The 15504-nt window shown below is 41.6% G+C and overlaps 1 long non-coding RNA gene across 1 annotated transcript in view; it reads right to left on the reverse strand.

Annotated features, from left to right (window-relative positions):
- Window positions 1-516: 516 nt before the first annotated feature.
- The window catches only part of LOC123370205, a 59146-nt gene continuing 44158 nt past the window's right edge, over window positions 517-15504 (reverse strand). Inside the window, exons 3-4 of the long non-coding RNA XR_006579308.1 lie at window positions 1002-1264; window positions 517-710 (exon numbers count right to left, since the gene is read on the reverse strand). This is a non-coding gene — a long non-coding RNA (uncharacterized LOC123370205). The remainder of the gene's footprint in view (window positions 711-1001; window positions 1265-15504) is intronic.

Consider the following 15504-nt stretch of genomic DNA (forward strand, 5'->3'; position numbering starts at 1 on the left):
AAAATCATTAAACTTTGCTGCTGTGCTTGGGAAAGGAAGTGTTAACAGCATGTGCTGTGCTACATGGCAGTTCTGTATGTAATTTCAGTGAAGATGAAGTGCTAGTTGACTTGTAGCTGTGATGACATGTACAGAAATGTGAACACACAAATAAAGCTTGCTTCTTTTTGAAAAAAATTGTGCTTTTATTTTTTAAAAAAAAGAGAAAATACCACATTCACATCCTCAGTGATGGTGGTGAACAGGGTGGGGGACCAGTACACCTCACAGTTGTGTAGAACTCCAGCTGTCATTTGACAAGCTGTCTGTGGATTGTGGGGGAATGGAAAAAATTTGCAGCGAACCTATAAGAATGTGCAGTGGGAGTTTGGGGAGTGCATGGGAAAGAATTCTGCACTTGCTGCAATGGGGGGGCAGGCAGGAATCAGGTCACTCTGCAGTGTAATGAGAGAATGCAACAGATCTGTCTGACCCTCCAAAACCTTGATTAGCCTCTCCGTGGCTTCCCTATGGAATGTATTATTCTCTTTTCGGTCTCTGTTCTCTCCCTTTTCCCACTTTGACATGGTTTCTCTCCATTTATTTTTATCATGTATCTCCGCTTGCGAGTGCAGAATCACGAAACATGTCTGCTTTAGTGCATCTTGGCTGCTTTCTAATGCATCGCAGACGCTCTGCTACAGTGAGGGGTGGGTCTTCCAGAGTCATTTCTAGGGAGACAAAAGCAGCACATTACTGTGATACATACATACAGGAATCACTGTGTACATTGCAATACACCACCGGTAAGAAATCACTGTCTTGGTGACAAAAGTCAAGCACCCATGGTGCACAAGAACCCACCAATGGTGAGGGAATGCCAAGTTCTAGGGTTTATTGCATACACCCATTCTGAAAAGGGCAAGCCTGAAGGGAGGACACCCAGCACACAAACACAGCCGCCTTAGTACTCTTCTGTGCCCTCCACATGCATTATGCATTGTCAAAGCAAAGCAACTTACCAGAGCTCTGCTCTCCTGCCTCTGCCTCAGCAGACAGTGGCCGCTCACACTGGCTAGACACCTCCAGAGTGGAGAAGGGGTCCTGAGTGCACACAGCAACTGGCTCCACAGCTTCCTCAGCCTCCTTCTCTTCATCTATGACCTCCTCCTCCTCCTCCTCCTCCTGGCTAAGGCCACTTGCCACTGTCTCCGGACATGCAGACGTATCCACTGGGCTCTTTGCAATGGAGGTGGGGTAAACACTTAGGATTGCATCCAACTCCCTGTAAAAACGGCAGCTTTGGGGCGCAGGACCAGACTGAGGTTTTGCCTCCCTCACCTTGTGGTATGCGTTCCTGAGCTCCTTCACCTTCGCTCTGCACTGCAGGGTGTCCCTGTTATGCCCCTTCTCCTGCAAGCTGTGTGCAATCTGCTCATGGGTACTGAAATTCCTATGGCTGGAACGCGGCTGGAGCTGTACAGCCTCCTATCCCCAAACACTGATCTAGTCCAGTGGCTCGGCATTGCTCCAATCGGGGGATCGTTTGCTATGTGGAGCAGCCATGGCCAACTAGCCAGATGAGCACTTGCAACAGGAAAGGGAATTTCAAACTTCCCAGAGCTTTACAGGGTGAGGGGCGGACATCCGTTTACCTGGCGTCAGAGCAGCAGAGGTGCTGGCCAGAGTTGGTCACCTAGGAACTGTGGGTTAACCTCCAGAGGCTAAAAGCTGTTTACACAGGAAGAACATGTCTTCACTTACACAGCACCACAAAAGGATCAGCAGTAAGAGCTGTATGCCTCTCCTGGAGGTGGTTTTCTGTTTGTGGTGAAACTTCCGAATTTCATTGCAAAAAGTCATTAACCAGTGTAGATGTTCCCGTGGTTTTTGCGCAAAAAAGGGACTTTTTGCGCTTTAAATAGAAAGTGCAGATGTGCCCTAATGCTGCTGGTTTAAGTAAAAAGATAGCTAATTCTATCCTAATCTAGTCAGATTTTAATACTGTGTCTACGACCATGGTCTCTAAGCACCCTGCTAACTGAGCTAAGGCAAGTTACGGAGCCCAGCCAAAAACACTGACATACAACCAGCACAGCAAAAAGCACAACTGAGTCTACTGGAAATTTTGCCTGGGTAAAATCTGAGTAAGGATATCAGAATCTGGCAGCACTTCTAACCACTAATGTCAATCCCTAAGAACTGATTTGAAATGGACATTTTTAAACAGCACCTTAAAGACTAACAGATTTATTTGGGTCAAAGCTTTCATGGGTAAAAAGCTTATGCCCAAATAAATCTGTTAGTGTTTAAGGTGCCACTGGACTCGTTGTTGTTATCAGACTATGTAGAAAGCTTCACATTGGTCAATGATAAATCAATGACTTCTTGTTTTAGTTGTTTTATTTTTCAGGGAAGAGAGGTGTTATTTTCTACCCTGCTAAAGAAAAACCTCCCAGCATACCAGCAGATTGTAATAATGTCCTAATGTAATGCCTGGTAGGTTTCCTCATTGGGAATGAGACACAGTGGAAGGCCTAGTTCAGTCTAAAAGAAAAAGAAAATTATTCAAAATTCAATGGCACTACTCATCATATGATCACTGCCACCTAAGCAATTAAATTAGTTACCGTGGTAACCACAGGTTGCATCATTAAGAATTTTTAAAATGTTGACAGTTGGGAGGCAGAGCTTGAAACACTAGGAGAAGAGCAGGAGAGAGGAAGGCTTGAGAGAGGTATCAGAAGGAATCAAAGGGTTGAGTGCTTTCTGTAATGCAAGAGATTGGATAAGGAAACAATGTGGGGAATGGGAGGCATAGATATATTAAGTGCCTTTTCTGTTTTCTCTCCTAGAATCATCGAAGCAGAGAGGAGAGGGAGGGGAACCTATTCCCCTCCATATTTCTCCTTTGTCTCTCTTCCCAATTTGACAGACAGATGGACAGAAGGGAAAGAAAGAAAGAAAGAAAGAAAGAAAGAAAGAAAGAAAGAAACCTGTTAACTGCTAAGGTTGATTGCTAATAATCTCATTCTGCATTGTGCTCATGAGCCTAGTGAGAAATGTACACAGCTAGCCAAAAAACAAATTTCACCTCCATGAAAATTTTTGAATCTTTGGAAAAATGTTCATCCCAAATCAGGATGAAAAGTTGGAGACTTTAAATTTTTCACAGAACTGAAATCCTGCAATATTTTAATTTGGAAACACTAAAACATTCCCATTGCTGGAACTGTTTAGCATTTCTAAAATAAAATGTTTTCTGGGATTAGCAGTTCTCCTGTCCCAGAGCCAAGGAGTCTGGAAAGTGGAGATCTACCACAATCCACCCAACAGGCTGCCAAGGAGTGGGGGAGCCAGAGCCAGGAACAATTTTCTGATGGGAAATATTTTCCATGGACAATTTCAATTTTGTGCAAAGTGATTTTTCCATTAGAAGATTCCTCAGATGGAAAATTCCCAATCTGCTCTAGAAATGTAAAATGAAAACTTTAGGGCCAGGACTTGCACACACTCCCTCCTCCCACACCTGATTTTTCTTTTAATTTTTTCTTTGTTATATATGAAAACAGATACAAAAGTTTGGTTTGTAGAAAACATTAGATTTGAGTGTGTTGTTGTTCTCAGTAAGACATGGAGAGCTTGTATTTAATCAATTATTTTGCAGCATAGAACACAGTAAGCTGAGCAGCTGATCTCTTAGTGGCAGTCTGCAGTTGTTCACTGATCTGTCCCTATACCATCCTAGATGCCGCATGATCTTTGGTCTCTGAATCCATACCCCACTTCCTTACTCAGTGACAGATGTTCCACACATTGATATACAACAAGTATATTTATAACCACATGGCCAGATCCTGAGCTGATGTAAATTAGCATAGCTCCACTGATGCTAATTGAACTGTACCTGTTTACACCATATGATCATCTGTCTCACTCTTTATTGATTTGAAGAAATTTAGTCACAAAATCTGTATCGAAATATTACATTCCGCCAGACAATCAAACCTTTCTTTGCCTTCATTTTCTTTTCCTAACTCTTATTTCTCCATTATCTCCTTTGAATCTTTATAGAACCAATTTTCCAATGTTGAAACAGTTTCTTTAGTGAATTTCTAGGGGCATTGCCATAGTCAGCAGAGGAAATAATTCTGGCAAACCTCTCTACATTTTTAACATCCAAAAGGCTCTTACCTTGGTTCTGGGAGCTTTTCAATGCTCTTAATTGCTCTGAGGAAAGGTCAAGATCCTTTCATGTGTTTGTAGGTCCCTGTCAAGTACTGAGTTGTTATAACTTCCACAGCACACATGGGTTGCCTTGGTGGGAAACGATGACTGAGTGCTAAGGCGATGATCCCATGACTATTGTTTATTGTATCCTTATACTTTCTCTCTCTTCTGTTTCCCCATTTAGCAACTAAACTGAACAAATAATCGGGATAGTGACACAGCCTTAGGTCTGGTTTCTATCTGACTTAAGAAGGGGCGAGCTGGCTTTTTAGCCCAGAAATGAGTGGATTTCCTCTAGCCACAAAGACATTTTTCTTTCATTTCCCTACTTCTTCCTCCTACCTTCCCTGGTGGACTCATGCTGGCAGCAGCTGAATGAAGACAGCCAGTGAGAGTTGGAAGACAGGCTTGTGTTGCAGTTTTCAGTCCCCCACACCATTCAGTCCCTTCTGGCTTTTGCCTCACACAACCTTGAAGTTGTTTCTAACAGATTGGCTTTGGAAGTGAAAGTTGGAAGTTGGAGTGTTTATCTAGGCAATTTAATAGCAACATCTCAGGAAACGTCCAAAAGGAAGCCAAACGCTGCAGGAAGGTTTTGTGTTATTAGTTCCCTGGTTTTTACAGGCAACAAATACATTTACATTTGAATGCTGTAAACAGACATGAAGTAACATTCAGATCCAAATAGAAGTGAGTGTGTCCCATGACCCTTTGGGGAACAGAATCTCTCACTGAGAGTCACTGCCCTGTCCTTTATGCCAGTCCTGCATTGTCACTAAGTTTCTTCCTATCGACTGACTTCCAAAGCAGCCAGCTTTACAGTGTTTCAGTGAATCACATCCACTCACCCACCTCCTTGCAGAAATCTCTATTTGACATATGTAAGGGATATTTTTAAAACAACACTCACAATTTGAAAATCTTGGAATCCACAACTAGCAGGACTCTGAAAAAAATTCTAGCATTCAATGTGCATTGATAAAGTCTCATTTCCAGAGCCTCCTCAGACACTCAGTGGCATCTTTTAATTAGAGAATCTAATGTGTCTCGTGGTTAGAACAGGTGACTGGGACACAGGACTTCTCTGTTCTCATCTCTGTGAGGAAGCACCATCCAGTTACAGTCAGGACTCCTGGGTTCTATTCCCAGAGCCACAATTCGCTGGCTGTGTGCTTGGGAAAGCCTCTTCATTTCTCTGGACCAGCTGAGAGCAAGTTCTTGCAAGAATTTTGAAACAGTGCTGAACATGCTTTGGTCTTGGTTGTGCTTGCAGTCTAACCATGTTCAGCAACCATTGCTGACACCTGTTGTTAGAAATGAATATTTTCCCTAGCGTAAACCAAGTTAATACATTCATATTCCGAGAGTTTAAGGTGCAAATTTTACCTTCCTATGAGTTTGTCTGGCCAATCCGTTATCTTGGTATCAAGTAGCCCACTATGCCTGGCCCTGCAGGTTCGTAAGTATCACTCTAAAACTTTAGGAATATAAAATATGAATTTCCATCCAGCATTATCACTAATTTAGGATACAGGACTTAAACAATCATATTAGCAAAAAGCCTGGCTGCCGTGAAACTATTAATGGAGATGAACTTTAAAAAATACTTTATGAGTAGGTATGCTCATTTTGCTATGGAATAATCAATAGTTGCACCTATATGTTAAATTAATTAGCATACCTATGAAATGCAACTGTGCAATCAGGACAAGAATGAGTACTGGATGCATATTTTCAAATTAAGAATAAGCAATATGTCAGGAATATATTAAACTGAAACATTATCTATTTCTGTGCAAAGGTGGCTAGTTTGTTTTTTAATACATTAATTTGTCTCACAGATATATGCATTAACATGCCTCCTAAATAATACAAGAAGAGATCTTTCCTGGCCAGGGATAATGCCTGAAGTGGGTGTGGTTGTAAATCAATTGTAAATAACAGACAAAAAAATTAGGAATTTCATGCTAGCTGTACCAAATAAATGTGCATTACCGTTGTGATAATAACGAAATACTACTTCATTGGCACAAGTATGTGAACTCACTCTAATGTTTGAAGATTTACATGAAATTGTTCAGATTAAAAACTAATGAATAAATCAATCCAGTCCTTAAACAAACTACTTTCCTCTTAATGCTGTTAGAGGCATTTTAGTTTACAATGGATGTGTAATTTACAGAGTCAGGTAGATGTGTTTCCCATCAGAAGCTGCCTCACAAATCTGCTAGGACGTTCAAACTTTTTTTGCCATAGGAAAGATTCCATGGGAATAAGAGCTTCTTCCAAAATCATTTCCCCATTTTTGCTCTTTTCTAATATTTCCCAAGTTCCTTTCAACAGCTGATCTCAGATTTCAGTGATGATGAGCAATGATCAGATTCAACTACTCAGCTGATGCCTGTTTGACCCTTCTGAGGGGCCAATCCTGCAAGATGCCCTGACTCATCTCAGCAGAAATTGAAGCACTTTGCAGTATTAGAGGTTAGAGCTTAACTTTGGGCCCTGTCCTGCAAGATACCGAGGGGTCCAGGATGACCTCACTTTGAGTTAAAAGGGCTCAACACCCCCCAGGAGGTGCTCAGCATCTTGCAGGGGCCAGCCCTTTTTCAGGAAGCACTGTAGTATCTAAAGGGACAACCAACTGGAATTTTGTTGATTTCACTCTAAACATTTTCTTCTTTGTTACATACACAACATAGAGAAATTAAAGAAAAACATAAATACTGTTGCTGGAAGGTTGCAATATAATACTTCTCTGTATCTTACAATTCAGATCAATAAACATAAGAACCCAGAAACACACGGAGAAAAGAACAGGCTGCTCCATAAGGCAGCAAGGCACAACTCACCTCACCTTGTTTTAAACTGGCTCTTTCCAGGCTGATGGATTGATCACATGGTTTACTTCAGAGCCCCCTAGCCTGCAAGAAGGACCACGGAACTCCCCCCACCCCCTCTTCCCCTGCACCACACACACACACCCCACCCTCTTAAAGTAACAACTTGCAGTTCCAGCAGAATCCTCAATTCACCACATTTTTCTCTTATTTTGAGATTGCTGGCCAACTTGATCCACAGACCAAGATCATATTACACATCTACCCACATCTGAATGACACCACCTACATCACAATTGGTGGAGAAATGGAAGAGACTTCCACTGGATATTTCTATAGGGTTGGGACATCATAATGTCCATGAATATTCCAAAATATTGAAACAAATTGATTTGGCTTCTTTTTAAATTTGACTTTACCAAATAAAATTTTCCTCCCTGTGTCTTGCCTCTTGGGACAGGCAGTATCTGAAGCTCTATGATCTCTTCTATTCTGGCTGCCATACTTAGCCTCTTTTTATCCCAGCTTGAAAGTTAGGCCAAAGGCCATTTTTATCAGAGCCCATCCTCTCATCACTCTTAATTGGTTAAGTCCCCTCTGGAGCTGTCCACCAATTGTCAAACACGACAGCCGTTGATAAGGATGGCAATACAGCTCCCAGAAGGGGAGGCGAGTTTAAAGAGTGGCTTGCATCTAAGGCCTTGTCTACACTACAAAATTAAGTCGATGTCAATTAGGTCAATGTACAGCCACCACAGTAATTATCACCATTTTTCATGTCCACACTACCCTCCTTCTGCTAGTGGAACGCCTCCTCCTCACCAGGAACGCTTGCACCAACTTAAGTGGGGCAGTGTGGGGGGCTGACAGTCCGAGCTGTCAGCTGGGGCTGACAGGTGGAAGCCCGCCACCCTGAGGCTGACAGCTGGACCCCGCTCTGCTAGGGGCAGTGGGGGGGACTCCAGCTGTAAGCCCCACGCAGGGCTGACAGGTATAACTAGTATTCTGCCTCTCGCGGAGGTGGAGTTATTAGGTTGATGTAGTGGGTGACTACATCAGTGGGAGCAACATTGTAGCATAGACGCTTATGGAGTTAGGTCGACGTTAGCTGCCTTATGTCGACCTAACTCTGTAGTGTAGACCAGGCCTAGCTCTTAGCACAGTTCCTGCTGCCTATGGACCATAAAGCTTCTGGTTGAAGTCTCAGCTGTGATATTTTGAAGGACATTTACACAGCAATTCCAGACACCAGATGAGTGGCTCTGTTAATTGCTTTGTGTCAGGACACCAAAGTCCCAATACAGCAAAGCACCTAAGCATGTGCTTAATCTTAAGCATGCTCAATGAAGTCTACTTACAAGTCTAGACCCATTTAAATCAGTTGGTCTACTCACATGCTTAAAGTTAAGCACATGCTTGAAGTGCTCTCCTGGCTCATGGCCCAGTTACCAGATACAACATATATAGTCAGTCCTCAATTTGCAGATAGCCATTGCCTGAGGGCAATGGTTTAGCACTCTGCCCAAAGACCAGCAGAAGAGTGTCGTGAATGGAGACTAGATGCTACTTGAATGATTTGAATGATTCTGCTAAAGACTAGGCTAGACCTTGCATCTCCTGGACCATCTTATCCTACCCCAGCCAGGACACTTGAACCCAGCTCTACCTCATGGAGACTGTTCGGCTTTTTTTTTTTTTTTTAAATCTGTTAATAAAAGTGCTTTCCTAGAGTGCAAAAAGTACAAGGCAACAGGACATAATAACATGTATTAGCAGTCTCTGATATTAATAGCACAGATTGTCACATGATATGACAGTGATTAAAGTGGGCATGGATGGAGGTCTCCCTTTCTTCTAGGACGCACTGTTCCCCCATGCAAACAGAAAATAAACACAGCCCTTCCAGAGCATAAATGCCAATAACTGTGAAATTTTGATTAAATAATAGATATGTGTTCAGAAGCACTTCTTTATAGTATGTGATTAAGAAAGATAACTAGACATCCTTACAGCTATAATGATAATAATTACCACAACACATAAAGTGTAGAATATGACACTGGAAAGGCCATTATTAACCTTTCCCAGGGTTATTTTTTGGTGTGTTTTTGACACTATGGACAGCAGTGTTCAGAGAACTAAATAAAACTCTAGCCATGGCAATTCTTTCCAGCCGCCTCTCTAATATGTTAAAGAGGAGGGAGGGAAGAGTGAAATATCTTTTATTCAAAACAGATGTTTGTTTAATATCAAACATCTGGGCAGTTTTACAAAGATTATTGTGTTAAGATTTCTGCAACTATTGGTAATTCAAAAAAACTGACAAAAGGCTTCCCTGTTTACATTTTAGCTATAAATAATAGTGCTGTGCCTCAGACCCAGGCCCTTTTATTCCTAGCAAACAAGTTTTATGTCAGTAAAGCCCCATACCGCATTGTTCAGCATATCACATACATTATCAGGTAATGCTAATCTGCAAATTTCACATTATGACACCAATTCACTTTTGCAGCTCCAGTGGTGATCAAATCATGAGCTATTGATTAAAGTTCTACTTTGGTTCTTACCGGTATTGCTGTATATGGTTGGGCCCTGGAGAAAGGTTGGATTTAATGGCATCTTATACCATCAGGTTTTTTAGCATCAGAAACAAGGATCTGCAAGACGTTCTGAGAGTTTAACTGAGACCCGAAAGCAAAAAAGAACACATGGCCATAAAATGAATAGGCTGACCTGACACTGGTATGAATTGCTCCAAAATTTCCAAGGTTGAAAAAGTGAGAGCCATTTACAGAGCTTTTGTAATCCACCTGTAGGAAAAAGCTAGCCTCTGTAAATCAATCGAGGTTTGGGAGCTCACCACAAATGATTAAACAGCCTTCCATGTGTTCAGCTCCACTTTTCATATGATAAAAAAAGGCCCTATTAGTCAAGAGTCTTCGCATCTGCAAAAATCATTTTGCATGAAGGCAAGAAGATGCCATTACTTTAAATTATGGCATTGGTGTGTGATAGATAGAGTGTGGGAAAATCATAAATCCTGAGTCAGTCTGTTCTGTAGTGTCCTGTAAATAACATCAGAGAACCAATAATCCGAGTGGCACAGGATAGTACTTTGAAACGGCTCTAATTAAGTCAGATCGAACCAAACCCAACTAAGCCAAGGTTTCTTCAACAATTTATTATTGAAAATACAATTAGCTGGTGGCATTCAGAGGAGCTTTGTGAAATCAAAGGCTGCACTGTAACGTAAAGTAAGTTTCTAAGTCACCAACTCATTAATAGCAGAGAAGGGTTGCATGGCTGAAAGGCACCGAGTCAGATTTTAAAATATGGAACCATTGGTGTCATTTTTTGATCAAAATACAAATAATAAAATAATAATAATAATAGAATCATAGGACTGGAAGGGACCTTGAGTGTCTGTACACTGCCTTTTCCCCCTATTCTTAGCTTGCCTTCAATGCTGAAACTTAGAACTTATGTACATCTCTTGCCTGGATAAAGGGATGTGTCTGTTTCAGCGCTTGCATTAGGAGTTCTGTTCGATCCCCAGTTATATAGGTATATGTGGTATGAACTTCACCAACCTGCTGTTAAAATCCATTTAAAATTATTCCACTACTAGTTTGAAGTGGAGGTACAGCTACTTGCTTAACTAAGAAGGATTCTTCCTTATTCTTGCATTCTTTAGAACATCCACACTGTCCTTGGTGGGATCCCACACAATCATAAATGAAAGGTAAAAAAATTATGCATCATCTGCCATTGTCACAAAAGATTGACTTTCAATGAGACTTGGGCTCCTGAGTAGTGCGGTTTGGAAATGTTTTGTCAAACTTTTCTTTTCCTAAATGAAAAATGCCATTTTTGTTGAAATTGAAACAGTTCACAGAATGTCTATTTTGATGACAAGTCCCATGGAAAAATATTTTTAAATGATTTTTTTTTCCATTTAGGAAAATTTTCATCTCAGGAAACACTGAATTTTCTTTTCAAGTTTTCTTTTATGCATTGGTTTTCCTTTTTATATTGTTTTTATTATTTTAACATTATTTTATAACAACACTAGTAGTGCAATAGTGCATAATCCCAATCTGAAATGAAAACCAAGTTTGGAATGTTGAAATTTCCCACAAAACAGAAATTCTGAGTTTTGACTAGCTCTGTTCCTGGGCGCCTAAGTCACTTTTGAAATTGGGACCCTAAGTCACTGAGGACTAGGCACTTTTTAAAATGTAACCCTCCCCACCCTATGTTGTGCTGAAGACAGAGGGAATAGGATTTAAGGAGCTTCTTCCCAACCCCAAGTACACTCAAATGAACCAAACCCAAACAAGAGCTTTTTTCTGTGTCTCCCCTTTACTTGCAGGATTGAGCCAGGAGCAGAAACAGTTGACATACTACAAGTAAAGATGGTCTTGTCATATAACTTTCAGCATAGCAAGTACTACTAGAAATCTCACAAGAAATCCTATTCTGGTTTCATAATTTTCTAGATCCAAGAGTTTTCTATTAACCTTGCATTTCGGGGGCATGTTGCTGCTGTCTTTGGCTCCAGCACCTCCTGCTTGTGGCCCCAAGTCTTCTGCGAATCAGCCCTCCGGCCAAGTCACCTAAGACCCCTTCCAGGATATCATAAACAAGTCCAAACAAAAGTCCAGATGAAACTGAATAATTCTTTTCCCCTCTTGGGCTACTGAAGTCTTTCCTTCTCTACTTACAAACTATCTCACGGCTCTCTCCCACAGGATCTACTCTGCCCTCTGTGAGTTTCCTTCCATAGGAGAGTCCTGCCTCTTCTTCAGTCTCTCCCTTGTACATTGTCCCCTTTTTTCCAGGTTCCACCACAGAGACCAGTCCTGTCCTTATGGCCTTCCTTAGTCTGCCTACCCCGGTCCTCTATCAGAGAGAGGGGACGGAAGGGAACTCATTACGTCCTCTCTCCTGTGTCTTCCCTCCCCAACTGAGCTCCCTCAGTCTACGTATAAGACCTAACCCTGCCGCTTCTGGCCTGGATGCAATTAGTTAATCAGCCATGAACCAGCTGCAGCACATGACTAATTGGGGTTTTATCCCTTACCTTGTAGGTGATGGGGGTTAAGCCCCACCATAGGTCATTTACTCAAATCAATCTGAATTTTTATTTTCCCAAGCTATAACTAGCGGCTAATAATAATGAAATTGTGGGTACAAATTTGCATATTTCCATGCAAATACTTTGCATCTGCAGTGTTCCATCACCCATTTTATCATGAGTCTCATGATATTTGTTGTTTTTATCAAAGCCCCAGTTCCTGAAGTCATGTGACAAGAAAATCTGAGATTTTAAAAAAAAAATTAAAGGAAGTTTCTAGGTTGTGGAGAAAAAGTTGAAACTGTTAAATTGCTAAAGACTCAAAATCAGAAGACAAATGAAAAGAATCCAAAATACATCTTTTTTTTTATCATAGGAGTAGTCGTGTTAGTCTGGATCTGTAAAAAGCGATAAAGAGTCCTGCGGCACCTTATAGATTAACAGACATATTGGAGCATAAGCTTTTGTGGGTGAATACTCACTTCATCAGATGCATGCCTCATTATTTTTAAATCAATCTAATCAATTCTGGGGGCTTGGCTCATGGTTTATCAATGCTTGGGGTTGGCACTACTTTACCTGTAAAATTACAGGTGCCAATGTGGAGATCTGATTGAGTTTCCTTTGAAAATTTGCCTGTTGATGATTTACCCCAGGTTTGAGCTAATGATCTGAAACATCAGGCCAAATTCTACTCTTAGTCACACAAGTGGAACCACACTGATTTCATTCCTGTGAAATAGTATCAGTATAATATATATATATGGTGTCTCTATATGTAAGAAGTAATGGATTACCGTGTATGTACAATGCAATCATATGGAGTCAATGGAGTTGCACCAGGGTATATGAGAAGAGAATTCAACCCATAAAATTCAGGCAAAAGATCTAGTAAGGCCAAGAATACTGAGGGGCAAATCCTGAGTGGTGCTGAATAATTGCTTGATATCAGTGAAAGTTGTGATGCTCAGCGGCTCTCAGGATTTAGCCAGAAGTATTGAGAGAGGCTCTAGTCCCTGCTTATTCTTTGTATTGCCACAAAAATAAGGTACTAATGGTAAATGTATGATCTTCATAAATTGGATAAAGAAGCTTAAATCAATAAAATTAGAGTCAATAAAGACAATATGAAGTGGTTCACTTAGGAAAGGACTTACCTAATGCACAGTTACAGACTGTCTATGCAGTAGTTCCACAGAGGAGAATAAAATGGTTACTTACCTGTACAATAACTGTGGTTCTTCAAAATGTGTTGCGCACATATACATTCCACTCTAGGTGTATATATGTCCAATGCATTCGAGTCAAAAGACTTTTGCCAGCAGTACCACTAGGCCACACACTCGCCCCTGCTCTCCTTGTGCACCAAGTCAAGGGCATGATATGGGCATAGTTGCTGTCTCCTTCTCCATTCCTTTGCACCACAGTCTATCTAATGTCTAAAGTAGCTGGGAAAGTGGGAGGTTTGTGGAATGTATATGTGCACGACACATCTTGAAGAACTACAATTACTGTACAGGTAAGTAACCGTCTTTTCTCCTTTGAGTGATTGCTCACTTATACTTTCCACTATAGGTGACTCACTGGCAGTTCCCTGACAAGTAATGGGACTCTAGATTATTTGAAACGAGTTTGCAACTCTGACTTGCCGAAGTTGGTGTTGTCTCATAAAGCTTAGTAATAGTGCCTGGAGAAGGTATGAATAGATGACCATGTTGCTGCCTTGCAGCTATCTAGTACAGGACTGTTGCTCAGTAAGGCTGATGAAGTGGACTGAGTCCTAATAAAGTGGGCAGTTATCCCTGGTGAAGGAGAGACTTTAGCAAGGTCATAGCAAAGTTTAATGCAGTCTGAAATCCAATTCGAGATGCATTGAGCAGTAACTGTTTGGCCTTTAACTTTCTTGGCATAGGCCACAAAGAGCCTGGGGGAGGATCTGAATGATTTTGTGTGGTCCAAGTAGAATGCCAGGTAGAAGACTGTGGAGTCTTTGTTAAGCTTTGGAAGTGTGGGGTATGGGGAATAATACTGGAAGGTGGATGGCTTGATTGAGATGGAAAACTGATACTACCATGGGGATAAATTTAGAGAGTGGCCTAAGAGAAACTTTGTCTCAATGGAAGACCATGAAAGGAGTGTCCGCTAGGACAGCCTGAAGTTCTGAAAATCTCCTTGAAGAGATGATTGCAACCAGAAATGCTGTCTTGATAGGCAGTAGTGATAGTGAAGTTGTTGACAGAGGTTCAAAAGGGAAACCCATTAACCTAGATAGGACTAGATTGAGATCCCATGAAGGTAGTGGACTAGGAGAGAAGATGTTGACTAGACTCTTTAGAAATCTAGAAACCAAAAGGATGAGAAAAGATAGAAAAGCCATGCAGAGATAGAAGCCAAGTGGACTCTTAGTTTTTATCCAGTATATGTGTAATCTCTGTGTGATTAGGCAGTAACTGGTGAGACTGCACCCAGGTCAAAAACCTCATCCATTGTATGATGTATGTAGCCCTAGTGGAGTCCTTTCTGCTGCTCACTAAAATGGCTGAGACCTCTCTGGAGCATAATCTCTTGGGAGTATTCAACCAGAAATCATCCATGCAGTGAGTTGGAGAGACTAGAAGTAGGGATATAGAGACTTGCCCGGGTTTTGAGCCAGGAGATCCTTGAGTGGATGTAATTTATCAGGGGCTGGATGGAGAACTGAGGTAAGTCCATGAACCATACTTTCTTCAACAAGCTGGTGCTCTGAGGCTTAATGTTGCCTCGTCTCTTTTCAGTTTCCTGAATACCCTCAGAATGAGAGTAACTGGAGGGAAAGCTCAGAGCAGATGATAGGACCAAGGAGGATGAAAGGCATCTGCAATGGAACCTGGGCTATAGCCCACTATGGAGCAAAATCTTCTGCATTTGTTGAAGTTGGTTGCAAATACCCCTGCTGTTGGAAGATCTGAAGGAGACTGTCCTTTCTGTTTAATCACTCATGCTTGTCTATTAAGTCTCTGCTGAGGGGATCTGAAATAGTGTTCCTCACCCCTGGAGGGTGAAAGGCTTTCAGTGAGACCTTGTTTCTTATTCAGAGATTCCTCAGGTGGATCACTTCTTGGTACAGCTGAGACAACCTTGCACCTCCCTGCTTGTTCAGTTAAAACATGGCAGTGGGAACTTGAACCAGTTGGCTCCCAACAGTGGACATAAATGTCTTGTAGGCTCAGTGAATAGCTCGGAGCTCCAACAGATTTATGTGGAGCAACACCACCTGGGGTGACCCAAGAGCTTGCACCTGGAGTTGACTGAGATGGGCCACCCAGACTTTGATGGATGTCTCTGTTACCAGAGTCATGGTACTAGTAGCCAAAAATGGAACCCCTTGCAGATGTTCGC

Source organism: Mauremys mutica, chromosome 4, assembly GCF_020497125.1.
Source record: "Mauremys mutica isolate MM-2020 ecotype Southern chromosome 4, ASM2049712v1, whole genome shotgun sequence".
Classification (NCBI taxonomy): domain Eukaryota; kingdom Metazoa; phylum Chordata; order Testudines; family Geoemydidae; genus Mauremys; species Mauremys mutica.